General features: G+C 44.9%; 1 protein-coding gene across 2 annotated transcripts in view; it reads left to right on the forward strand.

Moving 5' to 3' along the window:
* Window positions 1-3,473: 3,473 nt before the first annotated feature.
* LOC130368043 (melanin-concentrating hormone receptor 1-like) overlaps window positions 3,474-20,351 on the forward strand; it is a 71,841-nt gene continuing 54,963 nt past the window's right edge. The window contains exon 1 of one of the 2 annotated variants that reach the window (XM_056571255.1): window positions 3,474-3,752. The gene's annotated coding sequence lies outside the window, so the exon portion shown is untranslated. Of the gene's footprint in view, window positions 3,753-4,435; window positions 4,490-20,351 lie in introns of those variants that run through there. The other variant, XM_056571256.1, reaches the window with a different exon arrangement.

Consider the following 20,351-nt stretch of genomic DNA (forward strand, 5'->3'; position numbering starts at 1 on the left):
AGCAGCCAACCCTGGCACAGGTAAAGAGTACAGAACATGTAATACCTCCCTGTACTGTAGGGGGCGCTACCAGACACCAGTCAGTGCATGCAGAGGTCTTACCAGTGAAATATCCATTCTGATTGGTTGGTTCCTCCAGCCATTGACACGTTTCACAGATTCCAAAGCATTGTATGTTGAGTCTGGTTTCAAGTTACAATGGTCCAGAAAAGACCATTGTATGTTGAAACTATTGTATGTTGAGGCCATTGTAAGTTGAGGGATAACTGTACATAGAGCAATGTGAGAACGTATGTGCGGAGGGATTGATAAAAATATTGGGGAAGATAAATAATAAAGTGTGGGGGCCAAAAATATGGTGAGGCTCGTGCAACTTACATTGTCTTATATGACTGCAGAGACTATAAACCCCGTACAAAACCTTACGCTCCCCCCCACCCCCCCCTGAATAATTACAAGGAACAATAGTATAACTTTTAACGTGGGTGGAGTTGGCCACAGCTTTATTTAAATTAATTATTAACATTTTGTATTAAGGCACCTAAGTAGTAGCGGTCACATGGTACTGCCTCACCGACTCTGGCAAGGAGGTGCAACCCCGGACCGGACAACAATTTCTTATCAGACACCGCCTGCTGTGATGTAGAAAAGAACATAACAAGATAACAACAGACAACCAAAACAGGGAGGGAGGGAGGGTGGGAAGAACTGGGGTCACAGAAGAAGTCATAATAGTGGGGGAAACAAAAGTGGAATAGAAGGTACTAATTACTGTGTGAAGCATTATTACCATTTAGGACCCTATAGATTGCATATATATATATATATATATATATATATATATATATATATATATATATATATATGGGGATGGTGCAGAAAAGTTTGAAGCCTAAGATGTTTTTCAGAAATGAGTTTGAGGAGTTAACGACTACAAAGAAGATGTCATCTGTGAGTCCCTGAATGTGTGGTGTCAGGGATGTGGATGGTGAAATACACAGTTCGTGATGCCAGGGCAACGTTAACCTCCACATTCCGAGGATTGAGATAGCTCTCCTGGGCCAAGCAAGGGGGCAATGATGACCATGATTCAAGGTTACGGAAAACTATCTTTAATGAGGCAGGAATGTTGTTAAATCCTTCACAGTACAGATTAAGCCCAGGAAAACTGTCGCCTTACAGGGATTTGTAGTTGCTGCAACTGCAGACTTGCGATTAATGACGGCCCAAGCTAAACTGGAGACTTTATACTGACTGACAATTGGTTCTCCCCTGAAGCGTTGTGCTTCCCGCCAGGCTTGAACTTCATCTGAGCGATGGGGTTGTCCTGAGATTTATGTGGCTGCAGATTTTAGGTTTCTTCTCCTTAGGCCTCCTCAGACTTCTCCAAACACTGTTATTCCACACTGTACCTCAGCTAGAGTACAACTCAACACTGACTAACCCCCCCCCCCCCCCCCCCCCCCTACACTACATAAGGACAATGTGGGTGGCTCCCATTGGGCCATCAGGGTCACCTAGGAACACTTCAGAGTAGTGGGCCCAAAGCAACAGGCAACATTTAACCAACAGGACGACATCCTGTGCTGGGACTCTACATATGTAACTGCACTGTAATCACTATGTGGTGTGCAGAGCCTGTGTAGTACTGGTACCACCATATTTACCTTAATGGGCCGCACAATTTGAGAATACCTCGCTTAAAATCTATGTGCAGCCCTGAGAAGTTTAGTCTATTTTAATTTTGGCCCACACCTGCTGCCAAGTTGTGCAGACCTGGTCTAAACTGAGACTAGACAGTTTTCAGATATACCAGATTTATCAACCAGCCTTATACACTTAAATTGGGCACATTTGAAGACTATGAGGGAGATTTATCAAAACCTGTGCAAAGGAAAAGTTGCTCAGTTGCCCATAGCAACCAATCAGATCGCTTCTTTCATTTTGCAGAGGCCTTGTTAAAAATGAAAGAAGCGATCTGATTGGTTGCTATGGGCAACTGGGCAACTTTTCCTCTGGACAGGTTTTGATAAATCTCCTATCTGTCTAACTTAGTGCTGTTTAATGCTGGGTTCACACAACATAATAATTTTTCTTCTTGGATTCATTTAACTTTTTTTTTTTTTGGACACATATTATGGCCGCAATTTCAGGGAAATAAATACCATATTTTTCGCCATATAAGACGCACTTTTAGGAAGTAGGTGCGTCTTATATGGCAAATACACATTAAAAACCTGTCCTATCCCGGCAGTCCATGCGGCCATCAACGGGCGGGACCCGCGGCTAATATAGGACATCACCGATCGCGGTAATGCCCTGTATTAACCCTACAGATGCGGCGATCAAAGCTGACCGTCGCGTCTGAAGCGAAAGTGACACTAACCCGGCTGCTCAGTCAGGCTGTTCGGGACCGCCGCGGTGAAATTGCGGCATTCCCAAACAGCTTACAGGACACCGGGAGGGGCCTTACCTGCCTCCTCGGTGTCTGCTCCGTGCCAGGATCCCCTGCATGGCTGGCGCTCTCCTTCGTCGCCATCACGTCGGCGCGCACGCCGTCCCGTCATCCAATAGGAGCCGCGTGCGTATCGACGTGATGGCGGCGACGGAGAGTGAGGATACCGGGCAGCAGAGATGTTCCAGAGCGACGGGGACACCCTGGGAACGCGGCGACAGCAATGGAGGGCGACATCCAGGGCAGCGGTGACGAGCGGGTCCGGAACGGCAGGGAGACGTGAGTACTACCTCCTATACCAGTCGTCTTCAACCTGCGGACCTCCAGATGTTGCAAAACTACAACTCCCAGCATGCCCGGACAGCCAACGGCTGTCCGGGCATGCTGGGAGTTGTAGTTTTGCAACCTCTGAAGATCCGCAGGTTGAAGATCACTGTCCTATACTTTACATTGTATTTGGTTCAGAATCTTTATTTTCTGGATTTTTATCCTTTAAAATTGGGTGCGTCTTATATGCCGGAGCGTCTTCTATGACCAAAAATACGGTACACTAAATAAATGGATAAATAAAATACACAGAGGTTTTTGCAGTGTGAACCCAGCCTATTAAATATACAGTTTTAGTAAATCTGGGTTAGTTTTGGCATTAATACATACAATGTAAACTTAGAGTAGACTGTTTAGTAATACAACTAGAGATGAGCGAACTTACAGTAAATTCAATTCGTCACGAACTTCTCGGCTCGGCAGTTGACGACTTATCCTGCATAAATGAGTTCAGCTTTCCGGTGCTCCGGAGGGCTGGAAAAGGTGGATACAGTCCTAGGAAAGAGTCTCCTAGGACTGTATCCACCTTTTCCAGCCCACCGGAGCACCGGAAAGCTGAACTCATTTATGTAGGATAAATCATCAACTGCCGAGCCGAGAAGTTTGTGACGAATCGAATTTACTGTAAGTTCGCTCATCTCTAAATACAACCTCTGCACAGTAAATAACATCACATTTCCTCATTTTGCAGTCGAAAGAGCAGCTATTATGTGCGTATGGAGGTGTACAATAGAGTGGAATTGTTATAGCTATAACTGTGGGGATGTTTTAGAGTTTACGGAGCTGAATTCACCTTGAGTTATCTTCTGACATATCACTGCTCACAGAACCCCACCAAGTGTCACAATGAAGGGACTGTGGCATTCAGTAAAGCACCATCAAGCACTGTGAAAAGATGTTAACTTGGGATCAGAGACAGCACTTCTTCAGAAGCTCCAACAGCAGAAAAAGAAGATCAAAGCGCACACTGGTAGATAAAACTCCATCCTTTATTCCATACTTCTTATAGCATAATATTGCAGATATCATCTTCAAGACCTTAGGCAACAGCTGTTTCCTGCTAAAGGTGCTTTGTCTTTGCCCAGGACAGAAGCATCATTGCTGTCAATTACACCTACAGTGGAACTGTTATTCTACATGGTCCATAATAGTCGAGCAAAAGAACCTCTATGCGGCGCTGCTGGTTCCGTGGATAAGTATAATCAGGGCCGGCCTTAGGGGTGTGCGAGCTGTGCGGCCGCACAGGGCGCCGGGCGGCCAACACAGCTCGCACCAGGTATATGTAATTTGTATTGCCCGACGTGCAGTCCGGGCGCCGGGTAGGTAGCTTCTTCAGACATTTAGCGCTGATTCAGGCAAGCAGCGCTAAATGCCGTTGTAATGAAGAAAACTGTGCCCTGTAGTGGAATATGACCCTCCGCACAGGGACACAGTTTTCTGCTTTGCAGGCCGCTCCCTCTCATTCCATTCCCACTACCCTCCCTCAACTGTGTCCCTATGCGGAGGGTCACATTCCGCTTCAGGGCACAGTTTTCTTCATTACACAGGGAGGTTTCACTTACCCCGCCCTCCTCCCCGTCTCTGGTTGGCTGGCCGGCCCGAGTCTGAAGAGGGACGTCGAGCATGTGACGTCCCTCCGCAGACCCGCACAGGAGGACGTCAACGACGTCACTCGTCAGGCCGACACCGGAGAGAAGCGCAGGACAGGTAAGTGTGTCTATGTGTGTGTGTGTGCATGTGTGGGTGTCTGTCTGTGTGTGTGTGGGTGTCTGTGTGTGTGTGTGCATGTGTGGGTGTCTGTCTGTGTGTGTGTGGTTGGGTGTGTGTGTGGGTGTCTGTGTGTGTGTGTGCATGTGTGCGTGTCTGTCTGTGTGTGTGTGTGTGCATGTGTGGGTGTCTGTGTGTGTGTGTGCATGTGTGCGTGTCTGTCTGTGTGTGTGTGGGTGTCTGTCTGTCTGTCTGTGTGTGTGTGTGTGGGGGGGGGGGGGGGGGGGGGGAGAACCTGCTACTACCTAATGTGGGGAACCTGCTTCTACCTAATGTGGGGAACCTGCTACTACCTAATGTGGGGAAACTGCTACTACCTAATGTGGGGAACCTGCTACTAGCTAATGTGGGGAACCTGCTACTACCTAATGTGGGGAACCTGCTTCTACCTAATGTGGGGAACCTGCTTCTACCTAATGTGGGGAACCTGTTACTGCCTAATGTGGGGAACTATACTATACCTAATGTGGGGAACTATACTGCCAACCTAATCTGGGGGAACTATACTGCACCTAATGTGGAGAACTATACTGTACCTAATGTGGGGGAACTATACTGCACCTAATGTGGGGAACTATATGGCACCTAATGTGGGGGAACTATACTGCACCTAATGTGGGGAACTATACTGCACCAAATGTGGCGGAACTATACTGCACCTAATGTGGGGAACTATATGGCACCTAATGTGGTGGGGGAACTATACTGCACCTAATGTGGCGGAACTATAGTGCACCTAATGTGGGGAACTATATGGCACCTAATGTGGTGGGGGAACTATACTGTACCTAATGTGGGGGAACTATACTGTACCTAATGTGGGGGAACTATACTGCACCTAATGTGGGGGAACTATACTGCACCTAATGTGGGGGAACTATACTGCACCTAATGTGGAGAGCTATACTGCACCTAATGTGGGGGAACTATACTGCACCTAATGTGGGGGAACTATACTGCACCTAATGTGGGGGACTATACTGCACCTAATGTGTGGGAACTATACTGCATCTGATTAAGGGGGGCAGGGGACTGGTGGAGGGGTACATGGGACTGATTAAGGGGGCAGGGGACTGATTAGATATAAAACAAAATATTTGTCACAAATATTTTTTTCCTCTTTGTGTACGTTTATGGGGGGGGGGGGGCGCGCCACAAGGTTGGCCCGCGCAGGGCGCCTGAACACCTAAGGCCGGCCCTGAGTATAATGAACCAAATCCGGGAGGTCTATTGCATTTCAATAAAAATAATAAAACCAGTGCAGGATAAGATTACGCATTTCAGGGGAGCCACCCCCTTCTTCAGATCAATGTGCAGACAGTAAAAACATTAACTCTATAAATAGGTGCAGGAAAGGGCGCCAGGTAAATTGGGGGAGGAGCCATGCAAAAACACATTCTATGTAAATACAGTGGAGAAATACATAAAAAACTTATACAAATTTACAGGACATAATGGGTATGCAAAACATATAATCTCAGAACAGAAAAATTAGCCTATAGTGTCAAACAACCTAGGATCACAGAAAGACACTAAAATAAAACTTTTATTTAGTTTCCACAAAAAAAAAAAAAAAATTCAATGTGGTTGCCCGTAACTGTGGTGTCTGGGGTGTTGCAACGGTGTAGCAGGGTCTGGTGGTATTAACCCTGGGGGGTAAGGTGTTATTAACCCCTGATTTGTCGTGACGCCAGGATGTGGTTGTTTTCTGTTTAAGGCCCTGCCGACAACCAACCCAGAAACGGCAGGAAATAAAGGAATGTCCACAGCAGGAATTGGGAGATAACTGAAACTTTTACTTAAACTTCTTACGGAACAGTCTTTACAGTTATGCAGTTTCTCTCGAGGCAACCGGCACACAGGATACCTCACAGGCTTGCTGGGACTTGTAGTATTGAGATTTATGCAGTGTGCTACTAGTTATATGCTTGAGTTGAATAGTAGTCACTAGGAATTGTAGATAGAGCTTGGTAACTCACGTTTTTAGTGGCTGCTGGTTCATTAGGCTTTGGCCTAGTTGAGATGAATTGAGTAGTATATGCTGATTGTGCTTGCTTTAGTGTCCAGCAGGAAGAGAGTGAATTTAGAGACTACAGCCCCTTATATACTAGGGGGGCTGGACTAATCCCATTGGTTGTCAAGCCTGGAGGTACTGTACCCAGGGAACTCTGGGTACATCACATGACAGTATCACATGACCCAGGAAGGTACTATACATTTTATACATTTGTACAACCTTTATACATACTGAACAATATGTACAATACACTTACAATGAATTTATATGAGGCAGGAACTGATGAGTAATGGGTGAAGCCCTGCAGGAGAGCCCTATGGACTCTTCCTGAGGGGACTTAATACAGGAACAGGACAAGGTCCTGTACCGGGACACCGCATAACCAAAAAATATATATAATGATAATAATTGTACTTATGGTCCTCACATGGAATAGAACTGATACATTTTTTTTTCTTTTTGTTTATAGTTGCTCCAACCAATCTGGAGACTTACCAAGTCGAAATGGGTACAAGATGAATAACTAAAGGGAAGGATGAGGAAATAGGGAGGGTGGAATGGGGGTGGGGGGGACGGGACCTAAGGAGCAATCGGCCTTTGGATGTACGGCTACTAACTGCTGACCCTATACCTCAGGTCCCTGATGCTACCCCTAATCCTGGGCGAAGTAGACGTCCTTATAAGGACGGCCCTGGTCTGGTACCTACCCCGCACGGCCTACACTCACCCTGGATAAATCACAATGAGGAGGCTAACTGTCTCACTAGATGTTGCTGTCTAGATAAAGGGATAGGAAAAGGGACAGTTAGACCTATGGTCACAATGATTGATGGTGAGAAATTTGCTCTGGATGCATTGCATGCTGAGGATATCACAGCATCTCACACCACATGACAGAGCACCACCAGGGGGACTTCAGTGCTATCCGGGCTACCCCTATCGAACGCATCGCCAAGGATGTAAACCAGAGATACAACACCCTCAGGAGATGTGAAAACTTTTGGATCCATACCCTCCGTACTCTGTCTCCTGGGGGTCTGAATGAAATGATCGAGTGCAATCTTTAATCCAGCTGCTACCCCCCACCTTTTCCAGTTCACCCCCACTCATCCTCACATGACGGTTACCTCGTACACTACTATCATGCAGACATCGTCTGCCCATTCCGTATACCCCGTGTTTGATATCCCCATCTCCCAATCCAATACCCATCCCCCTTCCCCCCCCCCTTTCCCCCACCAGTACTATTACCCACCATAGATTCTATACTTTATATAATTTATGATTCAATACCACCCATTTTTACCAACCTTTGCATCTTGTTTTACTCTATTTTGGTCATACCTATTACCCATATTTATTATTCATTATTATTATTTATATATATATATATATATATATATATATATATATATATATATATAAAAAGAAACAGCGGCACTCCAGAGATATGCAAAAACAAGCTTGAGAAAGGCCTCATTGTGAGGATGAAACATCGCACTGAACATGATGGGTGAAAAAAGACATCCATTTTTGCATATCTTTGGAGTGCCGCTGTTTCTCTTTTTTTGCATCTTACCAAGGAAGGTTTTGGAGTTTCGGACCTGTTGCAGCTGAGCACCCATCTGTGACTATAAGTCATTTTTACTGTGCCGGTTCCCCCCGCCCTTTTTTTCATTATATTGTTAGGTTCGACCCCAAAGGTTGAGTCGTCTTCTGTCGATGCCCAATTAGTGCCTTGAAGGCTTGTAAGGGGCTGCAGTCACCCTACTTTCCCCCCAACGTCACCCTGCCACTCAAATGAAGACACAGACACAAGTGATGTGACTAAGCCGAGGGCAGTAACAAGACTGGACCCTCTTCTCAAGTGTATTTTCTCATATACCTGATTTTTAATATGACATGCGCAGTAAACTTTACATTGTATGAAACACAGGAAACCATAAATCATTTGCGTAGTCAGCAGAAAGTTGGATACAAAAAATACATAGTTAAGCTGAAATATAATGAACCATTGTTTCAAGGACACATCTGTGGTAGAAAAAGATGTGTCCTTGAAAGTTCTGTATCCTGCGTCCTGTAGCCCTGAAGATAAGATACCAATTGTCTCTAGTCCATAAATTCAGTAGTTTTGTAGAAAAACAAGAATGATAGAATGCAATAACTTAGACTGAAAATATGGAGTCTTTGAACACAAAATGGAGTCTCCTCTACCCAATTCTATTAATATACATATATATTTATATTATCTATATTATTATTTATTTATTACCACTAGCTGCCAGTACTTTTATCAATCATATATTATTATTCTATAATATTACTTGCATCATGTTTTACTCTCTTATCTCCATATTTATTGCCCAGATTGACTATTCATGTACTAATTATATAACTACCACTACTTGCCAATGCATTCTACTATATGCCAATGCATTTCTTAATAATAATTATCATATCTTCTCATTATGCATCATCTTAAGTTGCAATACCATTTTTTGCTACCACTACTATGATTCATCTTTAGCTCTCTCCTGCGGCCACCTAGCTAACCCCCCCCCCCCCCCCCCCCAAGCTCCCTGGCGCCTGCACTCACATCCACAGGCGCTGCAGTCTATTTGCCATGGCCGCCTCTGATGTCACGCCTGCTCACATCTGGACCCCGGATGTTTACATCTGCGGTCTGGATGTTCAGCTTACTGTAGATCTATACGGGTTTTCATCTAACAAGTCACAACAATGAATTTCATTACAATTTTACATGACTTATGCTATGTTTTGAATACCCATCATGTCCTATACATTTGTATATACGTTTTTTTTATGTATTTCTCCACTATATTTACTTAGAATGTGTTTTTGCACGGCTCCTCCCCAATGTACCTGGCACCCTATCCTGCACATATTTATAGAGTTAATGTTTTTACTGTCTGCACATTGATCTGAAAAAGGGGGTAGCTCCCCCCAAACCTGTAATCTTATCATGCACTGGTTTTATTGTTTTTATTGATATGCGATAAACCTCCCAGCTTTTAAACCTACTCTTCTCCGGATTTGGTTCATTATACTTATCCACGGAACCAGCAGTGCCGCATAGAGGTTCTTTTGCTTCACTATTACTTGCCTTTCTCCAGGAGACGGTTTCACCTCACCTCTAACTTGCTCTAAGGTGAGCAGCCACTACCTAAGGGATCCACATGCCCAACATCTTCTTCCCCTCTCTTTCTGTTTCATCACCCAAACGGTATCACACGAGGCTCTCCCTCCGGTCTCTTGTTTTTTCTTCTCTCACACAGGCTTCCTATTATACATGGCTGCCACTTTTACATCAGAGAATCCTGTTTATTTCTGGACTTCTGCCTCCTGTAGAGTTATAAGCAGTGATGCATACAGTACTATGTGCATCAGTGTTCACTACTGTACATTTGCGTGTCCTGGTCTGGTCTACATGAACTGTATCCATCACTGCTCACTACCATATAAAAGCAGGTAGTCCACAGATAAACGGGAGTCCCTGCTCATGTACATGGTGCTTTTTTATGTTAGAAAACTAAATGTATTGCAAGTCTGCAGTTACAGAATATTCTCCAGATCTGCAGCATATCCACAGCAAAATTTGCAATACTTGCTTACTTACTCACAGCGGATCCAATTGATATACAACCATTCTGCCCTTACTGTACTCTAACAAAAACTTGCTTTAGCTACATTGTTAGGTTATACTGTAGTCCTTAGAAATGATGGCTTCTGTATGTGGAGGAAAATGTGAACATACAACCTGGTGTATAAATACAATTCTGAATTACAAGACTGCTGCTATAATCTTCCTGAATTACCTATAAAGGCCCTGTACGCCATTCTGTCAGCTAGATGTAAACTCACAAAATACATTTCGGAAGCATTTAAAGGCCCAGTAATATTTTCCATAAGGGCAATTTCTGATTCTATACATAAGCCTCCAAATTTCATGGTTGACTTAAAGGGGTACTCTGCCCCTATACATCTTGTCCCCTATCCAAAGGATAGGGGATAAGATGTCTGTTAGCGGGGTCCAGCTGCGGCACCCCAGACATCCGATGCACGGAGCAAACTACCGGATGACTGGTGATGCGGGGTGGAGGTTTGTGACGTCACGGCCATGCCCCGCTCGTGATGTCACGGCCAAGCCCCCTCAATGCACGTCTATGGGAAGGGGCATGACAGCCATCCCGCCCCCTCCCATAGACTTACATTGAGGGGGGCATGGCCGTGATGTCACGAGCCTCCGATGCTGCACCCGATGCTCTAAACGAATGCCGGGTGCAGCAGGGAGATTGCTGGGGTCCCCAGTGGACCTGCAATCAGAAAACTTATGCCCATCCTTTGGTTAGGGGATAAGATGTCTAAGGGCGGAGTACCCCTTTAAGGATATTATACATGTTTCTGGGTATAAAGGGATAAACTGGGCTTTTAAATCTGATGGCCTATCCAGAAGGTTAGCTCGGTGTGAATCTGACTTTCTGTACTTCAGCCGATCAGCTGTGGCGGTGGTGCTTGTGCGAGTGCCGCAGCCTCTTGAATGTTAACTGCTGCTTATTCTTTTCATTGCCATACTTTTAGTAGCTACATTATAAGGCACTGCAGGGTTGCCTTGTTCACCTTTGTTGCATCAAAACGTGTGAACCCAGCTTTTTTGTTTCTTTACACAATCATTCCTGTCAGCACATAATATAAAGCCTTATTACCCATTAGAACAAATTCAATACAAATCTGATTGCAAACAGATATTTTCAAGACCAGAGAGTGGAGCCATCCACTGGGGAGGTACGCCACCCACGTATGCAAGAGACACCACTGTCAAAACGTAGTACATCACCGCACAGTGTTATTATCCACCCAAGCTAGATATTATCCTGTATCCTCTGTAGTAAACAGCCATTCTTCCTCTATATACTTGAATATATAATCAACACCAAGTGCTCTGGTTCCTATCTAATCCGATCTCAAAACTAGACTGCATGTTATATGGCTTAGAACTTAGAAACTGTGGCTTTGTGAACTATTTTCCAGGTTTAGAACATCTATATTATATAACTTGAATTTCAGTTTTTAAAGGGTCAGACTTTAAGTGAAGGTCTGAAATTTGGGACCCTGCTGTTGAGGATCCCCAAATCCCAGTTCTCGAATAGAGAGCATCATGATTGTCATACAGTTACTGAATAGCACCAGTATAAAATGAACAAATATCACCATTAGAGATGAGCGAACTTTTCAAAAATTCGATTTGGCCGATTCGCCGAATTTTTCGATAAAGTTTGTTTCGATCTGAATTTTTTCGCGGCGAACCTATATTAACCCTTTAACGACGCAGGACGTATGTTTACGTCCTGCGCCGGCTCCCGCGATATGAAGTGGGATCGCGCCGCGATCCTGCATCATATCGCGTCGGTCCCGGCGCTCATCAACGGCTGGGACCCGCGGCGATGTGCGGTATTAACCCTTTAGAAGCGGCGGTCAAAGCTGACCGCCACTTCTAAAGTGAAAGTGAAAGTGACCCGGCTGCTCAGTCGGGCTGTTCGGGACCGCCGCAGTGAAATCGCGGCGTCCCGAACAGCTGACAGGACACCGGGAGGTGTCCGATCGGTGAATGACTGCTCCGTGCCTGAGATCCAGGCAGGAGCAGTCAAGCGCCGATAACACTGATCACAGGCGTGTTAATACACGCCTGTGATCTGTGTAGAAGATCAGTGTGTGCAGTGTTATAGGTCCCTATGGGACCTATAACACTGCAAAAAAAATGTAAAAAGAAAGTGTTAATAAAGGTCATTTAACCCCTTCCCTAATAAAAGTTTGAATCACCCCCCTTTTCCCATAAAAAAAATAAAACAGTGTAAAAAAAAGAATAAATAAACATATGTGGTATCGCCGCGTGCGTGAATGTCCGAACTATAAAAATATATCATTAATTAAACCGCACGTTCAATGGCGTACGCGCAAAAAAATTCCAAAGTCCAAAAAAGCGTATTTTGGTCACTTTTTATACCATTAAAAAATGAATAAAAAGTGATCAAAAAGTCCGATCAAAACAAAAATCATACCGATAAAAACTTCAGATCACGGCGCAAAAAATGAGTCCTCATACCGCCCTGTATGTGGAAAAATTAAAAAGTTATAGGGGTCAGAAGATGACATTTTTAAACGTATAAATTTTCCTGCATGTAGTTATGATTTTTTCCAGAAGTGCGACAAAATCAAACCTATATAAGTAGGGGATCATTTTAACCGTATGGACCTACAGAATAATGATAAGGTGTAATTTTTACCGAAATATGCACTGCGTAGAAATGGAAGCCCCCAAAAGTTACAAAATGGCGTTTTTTCTTCGATTTTGTCGCACAATGATTTTTTTTTATGTTTCGCCATGCGTTTTTGGGTAAAATGACTAATGTCACTGCAAAGTAGAATTGGCGACGCAAAAAATAAGCCATAATATGGATTTTTAGGTGGAAAATTGAAAGGGTATGATTTTTAAAAGGTAAGGAGGAAAAAAACGAAAGTGCAAAAATGGAAAAACCCTGAGTCCTTAAGGGGTTAAAAAAGGCTATTTCTAGCCTACATACAGCCTCTATAGGGGTATAGAACACTTTGCTGTGTTCTAAAACGCATATGGAGTGTGCTGGGTTAGTGAAATGATACTGTTATTCAGAATAACATGCAGATTACCGGCATCGCTCTTAGAATCACTGCCGCACAGCAGCACAATTACAGAGCCTGGTGGTGGCATCAGTGTCAGGAGACCATATAGTGGCTGAATGACATAGCGTGGAGGTGTTGGCAGCATGAGGACACCATATAGTGGCTGAATGACATAGCGTGGAGGTGTTGGCAGCATGAGGAGACCATATAGTGGCTGAATGACACAGCATGGAGGTGTTGGCAGCATGAGGAGACCATATAGTGGCTGAATGCCACAGCCTGGAGGTGTTGGCAGCATGACACAGCTTGGATGAGGCTGAAGCACGAGGACACCATATAGTGGCTGAATGACACAGCGTGGAGGTGTTGGCAGCATGAGGAGACCATATAGTGGCTGAATGACACAGCGTGGATGTGTTGGCAGCATGAGGACACCATATAGTGGCTGAATAACACAGCGTGGAGGTGTTGGCAGCATGAGGACACATATAGTGGCTGACTGACACAGCATGGACATGTTGGCAGCATGAGGACACCATATAGTGGCTGAATGACACAGCTTGGATGAAGCTAAAGCATGAGGACACCATATAGTGGCTGAATGACACAGCGTGGAGGTGTTGGCAGCATGAGGACACCATATAGTGGCTGAATAACACAGCGTGGAGGTGTTGGCAGCATGAGGACACCATATAGTGGCTGAATGACACAGCATGGACATGTTGGCAGCATGAGGACACCATATAGTGGCTGAATGACACAGCTTGGATGAAGCTAAAGCATGAGGACACCATATAGTGGCTGAATGACACAGCGTGGAGGTGTTGGCAGCATGAGGACACCATATAGTGGCTGAATGACACAGCATGGACAGCTTGTCAGCATGAGGAGACTATATAGTGGCTGAATGACACAGCAAGGAGGTGTTGGCAGCATGAGGAGACCATATAGTGGATGAATGGCACAGCCCGGAGTTGCCAGCAGCATGAGTAGGCACTAGGCCTTCACAATCCCTAATATTAAAAGATGAATTAAGAAATTTAAACCGAAGATTTTGGATAGCGGGTGCTACCTATGAGAAAATTTGAAATTCCCAGACCCAGGCCCAACAGCGGCATCGGTAACCCATATATTGCCTGAATGACACAGCCTGGAGTTGGCGGATGCACGAGTACACACCAGGGCTTCACAATCCCCCCCAAAAAACACCACAATTTTAGAAATTTTTTTAAAAGATTTTGGATAGCGGGTGCTACCTATGAGAAAATGTGAAATTACCAGACCCAGGCCCAGCAGCGCCATCATTTTTTTATTTGAAAATTAAAACAAACTTTTAGTGTCCTGGACCCCATCGTGTGAGTACGAAGGACCAAATCCAACAAGCCCCCACAGCAACATCAGTAAAGCATATATTGCCTGAATGACACAGCCTGGAGTTGGCTGATTCACGAGTACACAGCAGGGCTTCACAATTCCCCCCCAAAAAACCCACAATTTTAGAAATTTTTGAAAAAGATTTTGGATAGCGGGTGCTACCTATGAGAAAATTTGAAATTACCAGACCCAGGCCCCACAGCGGCATCAATAACCCATATATTGCCTGAATGACACAGCCTGGAGTTGGCTGATGCACAAGTTCACACCAGGGCTTCACAATCCCCCCCAAAAAACACCACAATTTTAGAAATTTTTGAAAGATTTTGGATAGCGGGTGCTACCCATGAGAACATTTGAAATTCCCAGACCCAGGCCCAGCAGCACCATCATTTTTTTTATTTGAAATTTAAAACAAACTTTGCGTGTCCCGGACCCCAGCGTGTGGGTACGAAGGACCAAATCCAACAAGCCCCCCACAGGGCTCATTTTGCTTATGCTAATTTTGGGATATGCTAGTTTTCGCATATGTCAATTTTCGCATACGCGAATTTTCGAATATGGCCTATGCCGCTTAACACTACTAAATGGTACAATACTTGGATGTACCTATGCGGTATGCACTGATGAGGGCAGTAATATGCCTAACTGTACGCAGAAAAAAACTCTGTATTTTTGTAAAACACCAGCCGGTGGATACTATTGTTTGGACTTTGACGGTATGGAGCACCTTGACAGCTTAACAGGTACTAAATGGTACAATACTTGGATGTACCTATGCGGTATGCACTGATGAGGGCAGTAATATGCCTAACTATTAGCAGAAAAAACTATTTTAAAAATAAAACAGCCGGTGAATAGTATTGTTTGGACGTGCACAGTATGTAGCCCCTTGACAGATTAACAGGTACAAAATGGTGCAAATGCACTACAGTCCACTGAACAATCATGTATTTCTGAACAGCAGCAGGACCCAACAGTGCAGCACCACAAAAAAAAATCCAGGGATTAAACCCTAAATTGCACTCTGTCACACAATTCTGAGCAGCAGAAGATTTGTGGAGCAAATAAAAATAAACTCAATTGGGCTGAACAATGTGGAGGTAAGATGCTTCAGAAAGTTCAGGCAGCTTGGAGATCTGTATGAGGCAGCTGACAGCTATCTGCCCCTCTCTGCTGCAATGCTCAATAACGTGAATAGGAGGTTTAGCAATCAATGATCCTTCTCAGAGTAACATCACAGCACTCTGCACTCCTGCCTTTCCCTAATGCTGATGTGACTAGCAGTTGCAGTGTAATGCTGTGGTATGAGCTATTCACACACACACAGTCCCGTCCTCTCCATCTGAGTGCATAGATGAAATGAAGAGAGGCAAGATGGCCGCCGATTATATAGGGGCTGTGACATCACAGGGGTCAGTGAACACTGATAGGCTGCATCTCACATGTGATTCAGGGTCATCCCTCCTACCTTCATTCTCGCTGCTGTTTCCCGCCCTCCCATAATCCCCTGCCCCATGTACTCACATGTGGATCCACCATCTTAGGTCTCCAATAGCCTGCAACGCTGTAAAATGGAGTTTAATTAAGCGATTCGCGTGATCGAATCGCGGCGATATTCGCATTCGTTGCGAATCAAATTTTTCATGAAATTCGTAACGAATTCGGGTTCGTCAACTTCGATTCGCTCATCTCTAATCACCATACTGTTACTGAACAAATCGGAGCAACCAATATTATCTAAAGGTGTACTCTGCCTCTAGACATCTTATCTCCTATCTAAAGCATCTAACATGTAAGGGTGTAGCGGTGTAGGTGGATGGGGCAAGATGGTATTAACCCCAGGGTCAAGGTGTTATTAACCCCTGATGTTTGTGATGCCAGAGTGGTTTTTGGGTACTGGAACCACAAGAACGGTATCTCCGCTATTCCAATGGCTAAGCAGTGAAAGGAGAATCCACAACCAGATTATGGTTTAACGGAGGCTTTACTGAGGTCAGATAGGTGTTATTATCTTCACAGCTAGGCCAGAATCCCAGAGAGGTGGCCAGGAAATCAGAAGGACCTCGCAGCTTGCTGGGAACAATTAGACTTGTAATAGACTTTAGAATCTTGACTTTAGGCTGGACTTGACTATAGGTAGTAGTGACAGCAGACATAAACTTGATTTACTGGAATGACTGTAGATTGGAAGCCTTCCAGGTACTGGACACTAGCACTGAGATGTTTGCTGGTCTCAGTAAAGAGCACAAGTGCTAAGAGCTAAGAGAGAGAATTGTAATGGCCGCCCCCTTATATAGAGGGGGGCTGAGCCAAAGCCCATTGGTCAACTGCGGGTCACGTGTTAAGCTTGTGCCCTCTGGGTAACATGTGACAACATAAACATAATATGTGACATCTCACAGGTCCTTTAGATGATCTCTCACAGGTCCTTTATACCAACTATACATTAATACACTGACTACAATTCTATGACAATAAATTACAGTATAGTAACAGCACGGGAGACACTGCAGGAGAGCCCCAGGTCACTGAGGGACTCAACCTGACAGGGCCTAAGTGTAGAGCAGGACCATGTCCTGTACTGGGGCATCACAGACATCACAAACATCCCTAAACACAAGTCGCCCTTAACGCAGGTTCTGTTAGAGTTGAGGGTCGAGGTGGACCTGGGGCCGGATGCAGTCCTGAGGCATTTTCTGCAAACGTCCATTCCAGGCTGGTAAATTTCCTTTGGTAAAAACTGATAACATAAGAGTTTCTGTAATATTGTGCACACATGCTCTGATTTTTGGTTACTCAATCGAGAACAGGATTAATAATGACTAGGACCAATTTATAGAACTTTACTTTAAGGACCTTTGACTATGCATTTGATGACTTGACTATGCAAAACAGTGGATTAAACACAACATGACATTTGGTCTATGCATGTAACATAATACTCATGACTAGACTTAAGACTATATATTAGACATTTGCGGATTGGGTTGTCTGAGGCTTTCTGCCCAATGCCTTGGCTACTGGGGTCCCTTGGCATTTAAAACATTTCTCCCCAGAACACTATATTAAGTTTATTCTTGTCACTTTTATGCTAGACAACTGATACAGATAACATTTTGACATTTCTGTTACCTCATATTGACAACATGCATTACCTAGTATCAGGAGTACCTTCTGGCCAGTAAAGTATCCTGTGCACGAACACAAGAACATATGACATTAGATATTTGACATATTACATGAAAGTAGACTGTGTGATTTTGAGTGCTACAGTACTACTGTATGTGACTTGAGGTGTACATTACTTATGGTGTACATCAGAGGTCAAGTCCTGGGAAAAAAAGTGTGGGAACTCACCCAAGATTTCCACTTGAAGGGGTACTCCACCCCTAGACATCTTATCCCCTATCCAAAGGATAGGGGATAAGATGTTTGATTGCAGGGGGCCCGCCGCTGGGGACCCCCGCATTCTCCCTGCTGCACTCGGCATTCGGTTACAGCATTGGGTGCAGCTCCAGAGGCTCGTGACGCCACGGCCACAGCCCCTCAATGCAAGACTATGGGAGGGGGCATGATGGCTGTCATGCCCCCTCCCATAGCCTTGCATTGAGGGGGCATGGCCGTGATGTCACAAGCCTCTGTCCCCCTTCGCCAGTCATTCGGCATGGAGCGAAGTTCACTCCATGCACCGGATGTCTGAGGTGCCACAGCCGAGATCGCAGGGGTCCCCAGCGGCGGGAGCCCTGTGATTAGACATCATATCCTCTTTCCTTTGTCCATGTTGGGATCGGGGCCCCAGGAGCGACGGCGGCGGCGAGGGACAGTCCTGTGACGGAGCAGCAGCAGGAGGTGAGTTACAGCCTCCTGCTGTTGCTTAGCAACAGCTCCCAGCATGCAAAAAGGGCATGCTGGGAGCTGTAGTTATGCAACAGCAGGAGGCAGACCACCACAAGTCCCAGCATTCCCTTATGGGCATGCTGGGACTTATGGTTTTGCAACAGCTGTAGGCACATTTTTTCTATGGAAAAGTGTACCTTCAGCTGTTGTATAACTACAACTCCCAGCTTGCACAAACAGCTAAAGTGCATGCTGGGAGTTGTAGTGGTGCATCTGCTGGTTGCATAACTACAACTCCCAGCATGCCCATTGGCTGTCGGTGACTGCTGAGAGTTGTAGTTTTGCTACAGCTGAAGGCACACTGGTTGTGAAACTCAGTTTTTTTTTACCTAACTCGGTGTTTTACGACCGGTGTGCCTCCAGCTGTTGCAAACTACAACTCCCAGCAGTCACCTTACACCATGCACCGTACATGCTGGGAGTTGTAGTTTTGCAACAGCTGGAGGCACACTGGTTTTGAAACACTGAGTAAGGTCACAAACTCGGTGATACATAACCAGTGTGCCTACAGCTGTTGCAAAACTAAAACTCTCAGCATGTACAGTCTGTCAGCGCATGCTGGGAGTTGTAGTTTTGCAACAGCTGGATGTCCCCCCAATGTGAATGTACAGGGTACACTCACATGGGCGGAGGCTTACAGTAAGTATCGGGCTGCAAGTTTGAGCTGCGGCAAATTTTCTGCAACAGCTCAAACTTCCAGCGAGAAACTACTGTGAACCCCCGCCCGTGCGACTGTACCCTAAAAACACTACACGTGTAGTGTAGTGTTTTTAGGGTACAGTCGCACGGGCGGGGGTTCACAGTAGTTTCTCGCTGGAAGTTTGAGCTGTTGCAGAAAATTTGCCGCAAAATTTGCCGGGGACAGAGGCTTGTGACATCACACCACAAAAAATAAAATAAAAAGTAAAAAACACTACATATACACATACCCCTACACAGCCCCCCTCCCCTCCCCAATAAAAATGAAAAACGTCTGGTACTCCACGGTTTCCAAAACGGAGCCTCCAGCTGTTGCAAAACAACTATTCCCAATATTGCCAGACAGCCACTGACTGTCCAGGCATGCTGGGAGTTTTACAACAGCTGGAGGCACCCTGTTTGGGAATCACTGGCGTAGAATTCCCCTATGTCCACCCCTATGCAATCCCTAATTTAGGCCTCAAATAAGTATGGCGCTCTCACTTTGGAGCCCTGTCGTATTTCAAGGCAACAGTTTAGGGTCACATATGGGGTATCGCTGTACTCGGGAGAAATTGTGTTACAAATTTTGTTTTTTTTCTGCTTTTACCCTTTTTAAAAATGTAAAATTTTTGGGAAAAGAAGCATTTTAGGTAAAAAAATTTTTTATTTTTTTTACATATGCAATAGTCGTGAAACGCCTGTGGGGTATTAAGGTTCACTTAACCCCTTGTTACATTCCCCGAGGGCTCTAGTTTCCAAAATGGTATGCCATGTGGTTTTTTTTTGCGGTCCTGGCACCATAGGGGCTTCCTAAATGCGGCATGCCCCCAGAGCAAAATTTGCTTTCAAAAAGCCAAATGTGACGCCTTCTCTTCTGAGACCTGTAGTGCGCCAGCAGAGCACTTTTCACCCCCATATGGGGTGTTTTCTGAATCGGGAGAAATTGGGCTTCAAATTTTGGGGGGGTATTTTCTGCTTTAACCCTTTGTAAAAATGTAAATTTTTTGGGAAACCAAGCATTTTAGGTAAATTTTTTTTATTTTTTTTACATATGCAAAAGTCGTGAAACACCTGTAGGGTATTAAGGTTCACTTTACCCCTTGTTACGTTCCCCGAGGGGTCTAGTTTCCAAAATGGTATGCCATGTGTTTTTTT

Source organism: Hyla sarda, chromosome 4, assembly GCF_029499605.1.
Source record: "Hyla sarda isolate aHylSar1 chromosome 4, aHylSar1.hap1, whole genome shotgun sequence".
Taxonomy (NCBI): Eukaryota; Metazoa; Chordata; class Amphibia; order Anura; family Hylidae; genus Hyla; species Hyla sarda.